Source organism: Ctenopharyngodon idella, chromosome 14, assembly GCF_019924925.1.
Source record: "Ctenopharyngodon idella isolate HZGC_01 chromosome 14, HZGC01, whole genome shotgun sequence".
NCBI lineage: Eukaryota > Metazoa > Chordata > Actinopteri > Cypriniformes > Xenocyprididae > Ctenopharyngodon > Ctenopharyngodon idella.
Window position 1 is genome coordinate 1,652,588 of NC_067233.1, and position 8,467 is coordinate 1,661,054.

The window sequence follows — 8,467 nt, forward strand, 5'->3', positions numbered from 1 at the left end:
ATGCAATTATGCTAAATTTATAGTACTATAGTAACTACTGTACATGTAACAAACACACTGTAAAATGAAGTGTTACTCTTTAAACAGCCACATATAAACCACATGTGGGATTAATAAAGATCAATAATAACGCTGGAGCATCAAGTCATTCTCACCGCCTTTATTTGATTCAAACTAATTAAAGTACTGGAGAGATGTGCAATGATTGGTGGGTAAGCTTTCCTTTCCACTTCCTGTGAAGTGATGTATCCATGTTCCCTTATTCCCTGTGCTGTCCACTTTGCAGGGCACATTTTTAAACCGGTCGACTGGAACGCACTTGAGGTTTTTAGTGGTGCATTCTCTGTGTTAATATTTTCTTATTTCTTCGACTCCACTTTTGACTATTCTTGTGTAAGACTCCCTTGTGTAACTTCTTTAGACACACCTAGACAAAACAAGAACTAGACCTTGGACACACTTATACATTCGCACATACATTTGAACATCTGACCTCGCTTATTATATTTCTTAATATGCCATATATGGTAGGGGTTGATCTTTGAGCACTGTGATTGGACGGTCTGGACATCGTGGATGATTCTGCTTTAGGAAACACTTTAGAATACTGATTCTTCATTAATGAATAACTACACAGGAACAAATAAGTAATGCATTATTAACACTCTAGTAACTACTATTAACTAACAAGAAACTCTGATTAATGAATTAGTAAGTAATAGTGATCAGTTGAAGGTAGTAGTTCACTATTAGCTAATCAGTAATTACCTTTTCTTTCATTCCTCCCAGAGAACTACTGAGAACTACTATATACAGGTTCATAATTAATGTGAATAATGCATAATGTATAATTAATTCTAAAGTGAAGGTCATGGTAACACACTAGTAATGACTGAAGTATTACCAAATCCTTCAGAAGGAATTACTAATTATTTGGATCAGTATTCTAAAGTGAAGATCATGGTAACCCACTAGTAATTACTTAAGTGTTACCAAATACATCAGAAGGAATTACTGTACAAAAATGTGCAAAAACCTCAAAAGTTTACAATGACTTCAGTAGTTACGAGAGAGTTATCATGTTTTTCACTTTATAATACTGATCCAAGTAATTAGTCATTTTTTCTGAAGGATTTGATAATACTTCAGTCATTACTAGTGTGTTACCATGACCTTTACTTTAGAATTAATTATACATTATGCATCATTCATGTTAATTATGAACCTGTATATAGTAGTTCTCAGTAGTTCTCTGGGAGGAATGAAAGAAAAGGTAATTACTGATTAGCTAATAGTGAACTACTACCTTCAACTGATCACTATTACTTACTAATTCATTAATCAGAGTTTCGTTAGTTAATAGTAGTTACTAGAGTGTTAATAATGCATTACTCATTTGTTCCTGTGTAGTTATTCATTAATGAAGAATCAGTATTCTAAAGTGTTAACCTGCTTTAAATATGACCCTTCTTCCTTAATAAACTAGAGAATGTTATGGTACTACACTGTCTTTGTTCTGCTCGATCATTCTCCCACAGCGCCCGTTTCCAACTGATGACTGAGTCTACCTGAAAATGATTTTAACAGGGTGTCAAAAGCTCACACACCCTTTATGATATTCTACTCTCTAGATATGGTCTGTGTGCCTCCTTCAAAGTAAATCTTCACCTATTTTATCTCGTTTTTCCAAGATTCGAGGGAGAAAACAGAACCAAACAGAACAGCTTCAATATACAGCATTTATTAAACCGTTACACATTCAGGTTATAATGAATGAGACACGAGTACAATAATGCTGACTAAAGGTCTGTCAAGCTGAAATATGGTGCCATTCCTGTGTCACTCCTGCAGATCTTCATCGCATCTGCCTTCCTTCACCATAAAGATTTCAGTGTTTGATTCCCTAAAAACAGAGAGAGATTAAAGTGAAGTTTGAAAGTGACTCTAAACTGTTTTTAAACCTACAGTACTTTGTTTAAACTCACATGTTGGCAGCATACAGTTCGCATTCATTGCCGTATGTTATTCCATCAGATCCACACACGGGTTTATAGACCGTTGGTTGGACCGTTAAAGTTTATCATGATATGGCAAGAAGAATTAACAGACACACTAACTTCTTGTTTTGTCCATACAATGAAAGTCAATGAAAGTCTAATATTGTTTTGTTGGACAAAAACAATATTTCAGTCATTTTTTAGTGAACCATCCCTTAAATCGAACTTAAAAATGTCTGAACATGATTTAAATCTTACACATTTTTTATTTGTCCTACTTTAGCAAAGGTGAATTAAGACTTTTCGAAACAATGAAACTCTTCATTATGAAGCAAGACTGTTAGTATCAGTGTATATTGCAGGTTCTCATGTGACAAATGATCCTAATATCAGTTGTTTTTGTGAATGAAATCATTATATTACTCACCTAGGACACAGAGAAGGATGATCACTCCTCGTGCAAACATTGTTCCAGACTTGAGAGCCGGAAGCTAGTTGTTTGAATATATAAAGTTTTAACTGTGGATATTTTTCTTACAAAAACACATCCCTTCACTTCAAAAGGCCTTTATTAACCCTCGGGAGTCGTATGGTTTCATTTTTTTTATGAATGGATGCATTTTTTTCTGTTTTCAGAATTTGGCCTACCATTCACAACCGTTATAAACCTTGGAGGACTAAGGATATTTTTAAATATATCCCAGATTGTGTTCGTCTGAAAGAAGATATACACCTAGGATGGCTTGAGGGTGAGTAAATCATGGGATTATTTTCATTTTTGGATGAACTATCCCTTTAATTAATTTGTGGTTATGATAGTAAAGCTGCATTTGTTGGCCAAATAGTATATTAGTAGTGTTAAACAAGCTGTGTTTGGAATAATAATCACGCTAGCAAGTGTTAAGTTTGGTGAAAATAACAATAACAATTTTAAATGAAAAAGTCGGTCACGTCAGGCTAATTAACAGTTCCAAGCTTGACATATTACTGAAATATTAAATGTTTATCATAACATCTATGTAATGATGCCATTATATCAACATTTTTGATACCATAGAAATGTCATAATTTTGTCACCAATGTCAATATCACAAAAAACTACTAGCCTAAATAAATAAAACTCAAACCAACTGAAGACAAGTAAACAGTGAGTGATGAAATAAGAATAAGAAGCTAATTACAAGCAATAGGACAAAAAACTACAGAATAATAAATGCTATGCATTGTATAAATGAATCAAATGTATAAAAACACTGCATAGTCTTCATTGTGTAAATTAAATATATATTTACTCTAATTAAAGTTACAGAAGTGGAACTGTCAAGAGCAGTGAGTGTTTAGGAGGATACTTGCAAAGATGGGCATTTTGACACATACACGTATGTATTTATAATTTAACCGTTCAAGGCCAATAAAGCAGCAAATATAACTCCGTTCAAAACTCACGCGCTCTGTGAGCAGCGGATGTGTCTGTGTCTCTCAGACAGTCTCTCGCGCATACGGACAAATTTGTTGTCTTTTGCTGCTGACTGCAAATCTAAGGCTTAAAATCACCTGTTTTAAACCGCAATGCTTAAAAAAGCATGCAAATGATAGGCTTTCGTGACCACGCAGCACAGCAAACTCACGTGAATGAGTAACTTAAGAAGGTGCGAGTGTCACGTTTCCGCCCACTGCTGTCTCCTTCCACTCCCCACCAGAGGTCTCTGTTTCTACATTAAGACTTTTTCAGTGCACACACACAGTCACTTCACTCTGGACTACATTTCTCACAATCCCTCACCTAGGAGCCAATCATGCACTCACACCTGTTTCCCATCAGTGACCCTTTATAAGCTGCACTCACACACACACTTATTGCTGAGTATTGTTTAGCCTTTGTTCAACCTTGCCTCCGTGTTCCTTGTTCCTTGCCTTGCCTTGCCTTGCCTTGACCTCTGCATGTGTTTTTGACCCTGGACTGTTTCTTTGTTTGATGATCGTTTACTGCCTGCCTTGACCATAGCCTGTGTTTTGGATTACTCTATTGCCTTGCCCTCTTGAATCTGTTTGCTGGTGTTTGACCTCTGCCTGTACGACTACGCTCATTTTAATAAAGCCTGCACGTGGATCTCCCACTCCGTTGTCCCGTTCCCTTCCGTTACAGAATACTCAGCCCCCAAGATCCAGCGGCTTTTATGAGCGTTTCCAGCCACAACATGGATCCAGCAACACGTCTTGTCCGCCTACGTCAAGGTAATTGTACCCTCGAGGACCGCATCCAAAAGCTTCTAGACATTGCACATTTATCTGACTTGCCTGACTTTGCTCTCATTGATTTCTTCTGTCATGGATTAAATACACCACTGCAAGATTATTTAATCATGTATGGTCCTCGAGGGTCACTTGTTGAATTTTTGGATTTTGCTCTAATGCTAACTGGCTCTCTTTTCACTGTGGGGGTCACGGAGGAATGCAACATAACTCCAGTGCCTTTAATGGTGGCTGCGCTAGAACCCACTCACAAAATGGCGGCCACCACAACACCAAATCAAGTCACAGTTGATCTTCCTGAGCCAAGTCAAGTCACAGTTGATCGTCCAGAGTCACGTCACGTCTCTGCTGGTCGTCTAGAGTCATGTCACGTCTCCGCTGATTGTCCAGAGTCACGTCACATCTCCGCTAATCGTCCAGAGCCACGCCTAAGCCCTCAGAGACTACAGCGCTGACCATTATGGCCACAGCCATTTGGTGTGTGTGGGCTGCGCACACATCGGCTCCAGCACATGAATCAGCTCCAGAGCCCGCTTCAGCCCATGAGTCCACTCCTAAGCTTGGTTCAGTCCTAGAATCCAGCCTCGTGGTCGTCCCTGAGTTTCCTGCCTGTCTTGACACAACCACGGAGGGCATCCCAGAGTTTCCTGTCAGCCTTAACATGACCAAAAAGGACGTTCTAGTCAGCGCCCTGGAGGGCTTTCATAAGCTCCTGTCTCAGCAGATCTTCCAGAGCCACGTCTCGTCTCGCCAGATCTTCCAGAACCACGTCTCATCTCATCAGATCTTCCAGACCCTCGTCTTGCCTCGTCAGATCTTCTAGAGTCTCGCCTCATCACATCTTCCAGAGCCTCGCCTCGTCTCATCAGATCTTCCTGAGCCTCATCTCGTCAGAACTTCCAGAGTCTCATCTCGTCTCATCAGACCTTCTAGAGCCTCGTCTCGTCAGATCTTCCAGAGCCTCGTCTCGTCAGATCTTCCAGAGCCTCGTCTCGTCTCATCAGATCTTCCAGAGCTTCGTCTCGTCAGATCTTCCAGAGCCTCGTCTCGTCTCATCAGATCTTCCAGAGCTTCGCCTCGTCTCATCAGATCTTCCAGAGCCTCGTCTCGTCTCATCAGATCTTCCAGAGCCTCGTCTCGTCTCATCAGATCTTCCAGAGCCTCGTCTCATCTCGTCTCATCAGATCTTCCAGAGCTTCGTCTCGTCTCATCCGATCTTCCAGAGCCTCGCCTCATCTCGTCTCATCAGATCTTCCAGAGTCTCGTCTCGTCTCATCAGATCTTCCAGAGCCTCGTCTCGCCTCATCAGATCTTCCAGAGCCTCGTCTCATCAGATCTTCCAGAGCCTCGTCTCGTCTCATCAGATCTTCCAGAGCCTCGTCTCATCTTGTCTCATCAGACCTTCTAGAGTCTCGTCTCATCAGATGTTCCAGAGCTTCATCTCATCCGATCTTCCAGAGCCTCGCCTCATCTCGTCTCATTAGACCTTCTAGAACCCCTCCACGTCTTGTCTCCCATCCCTGCGTCACGTCCTGGGGCAGTTGGCGTACCGCAACCCTCCGCTGTTCTATCAGGGGAACCCGCCATTAGTCATCAAGGGCTGGCATCCAGCATGGAGGTGGTCTCTGAGTTTCCTGTCTGCCTCAACATGAACGCATGACTGTCTGCTCCACCGTGGGGGCCTTCAAGCCCATCTGACCTGCAGTGGTGGTCGTCTGCTCCGCCATGGGGGTCTTCAAGCCTGTCGATCTGGCCGTCTGTCCAGACTTCTTCGCCCTGGCTGTCTGCCCTGCCTCAGACTCCAGGCTGCCTTCCTTTCCATGGACCTGGCCCTCCATCCCACCCCCTGTTCTGCCTCCGCTCCACCTCCCTCCAAGATTTAGGAGTGTTTAGGCTAACAACAATATCTAGTGATGGGCGATTTCAAAACACTGCTTCATGAAGCTTTACGAATCTTTTGTTTCGAATCAGTGGTTCGGATCGCCTATCAAACTGCCAAAGTCACGTGAGCTATTGAAATTTCAAAACACTTATGACGTAACGAAGCCTCGTTTACTGAAATCACGTGATTTTGGCGCTCCGAACCACTGATTCGAAACACATGATTCGTAAAGCTTCATGAAGCAGTGTTTTGAAATCGCCCATCACTAGATATTGTTGAATAAAGTCGTAATTTTGGGGGTTTTTTGGGGCACAAAAAGTATTCTTGTCGCTTCGTGACATTAAGGTTGAACCACTGTAGTCACATGACTGTTTTAAATATGTCTTTAGTAGCTTTCTGGGCATTGAAAAAGGAAATTATCTTGCTGGCAATGGAGGCCTCACTGATCCATCGGATTTCATCAAAAAGATCTTAATTTGTGTTCTGAAGATGAACGAAGGTCTTACAGGTGTGGAACGACATGAGGGTGAGTAATAAATGAGAGAATTTTCATTTTTGGGTGAACTAACCCTTTAACTATACATATACGTACAATAGGGTTAAGTTTAGGATTAGTGTCAGTTGCATGCAATTATGCTAAATTTATAGTACTATAGTAACTACTGTACATGTAACAAACACACTGTAAAATGAAGTGTTACTCTTTAAACAGCCACATATAAACCACATGTGGGATTAATAAAGATCAATAATAACGCTGGAGCATCAAGTCATTTTCACCGCCTTTATTTGATTCAAACTAATTAAAGTACTGGAGAGATGTGCAATGATTGGTGGGTAAGCTTTCCTTTCCACTTCCTGTGAAGTGATGTATCCATGTTCCCTTATTCCCTGTGCTGTCCACTTCGCAGGGCACTTACGGTCGAATGGAACGCACTTGAGGTTTTTAGTGGTGCATTCTGTGTGGTAATATTTTCTTATTTCTTCGACTCCACTTTTGACTATTCTTGTGTAAGACTCCCTTGTGTAACTTCTTTAGACACACCTAGACAAAACAAGAACTAGACCTTGGACACACTTATACATTCGCACATACATTTGAACATCTGACCTCGCTTATTATATTTCTTAATATGCCATATATGGTAGGGGTTGATCTTTGAGCACTGTGATTGGACGGTCTGGACATCGTGGATGATTCTGCTTTAGGTAACACTTTAGAATACTGATTCTTCATTAATGAATAACTACACAGGAACAAATAAGTAATGCATTATTAACACTCTAGTAACTACTATTAACTAACAAAAAACTCTGATTAATGAATTAGTAAGTAATAGTGATCAGTTGAAGGTAGTAGTTCACTATTAGCTAATCAGTAATTACCTTTTCTTTCATTCCTCCCAGAGAACTACTGAGAACTACTATATACAGGTTCATAATTAATGTAAATAATGCATAATGTATAATTAATTCTAAAGTGAAGATCATGGTAACACACTAGTAATGACTGAAGTATTACCAAATCCTTCAGAAGGAATTACTAATTATTTGGATCAGTATTATAAAGTGAAAAACATGATAACTCTCTAGTAACTACTGAAGTCATTGTAAACTTTTGATGTTTTTGTAAAGTATTGGATAGTAATAACTCAAGAGTTACAACATAATTCTAAAGGAACTACTAATTATTTGGATCAGTATTCTAAAGTGAAGATCATGGTAACCCACTAGTAATTACTTAAGTGTTACCAAATACATCAGAAGGAATTACTGTACAAAAATGTGCAAAAACCTCAAAAGTTTACAATGACTTCAGTAGTTACGAGAGAGTTATCATGTTTTTCACTTTATAATACTGATCCAAGTAATTAGTCATTTTTTCTGAAGGATTTGATAATACTTCAGTCATTACTAGTGTGTTACCATGATCTTTACTTTAGAATTAATTATACATTATGCATCATTCATGTTAATTATGAACCTGTATATAGTAGTTCTCAGTAGTTCTCTGGGAGGAATGAAAAAACAGTAGTTACTGATTAGCTAATAGTGAACTACTACCTTCAACTGATCACTATTACTTACTAATTCATTAATCAGAGTTTCTTGTTAGTTAATAGTAGTTACTAGAGTGTTAATAATGCATTACTTATTTGTTCCTGTGTAGAATACTGATTCTTCATTAATGAATAACTAAATGTTAACCTGCTTTAAATATGAACCTTCTTCCTTAATAAACTAGAGAATGTTATGGTACTACACTGTCTTTGTTCTGCTCGATCATTCTCCCACAGCGCCCGTTTCCAACTGATGACTGAGTCTACCTGAAAAT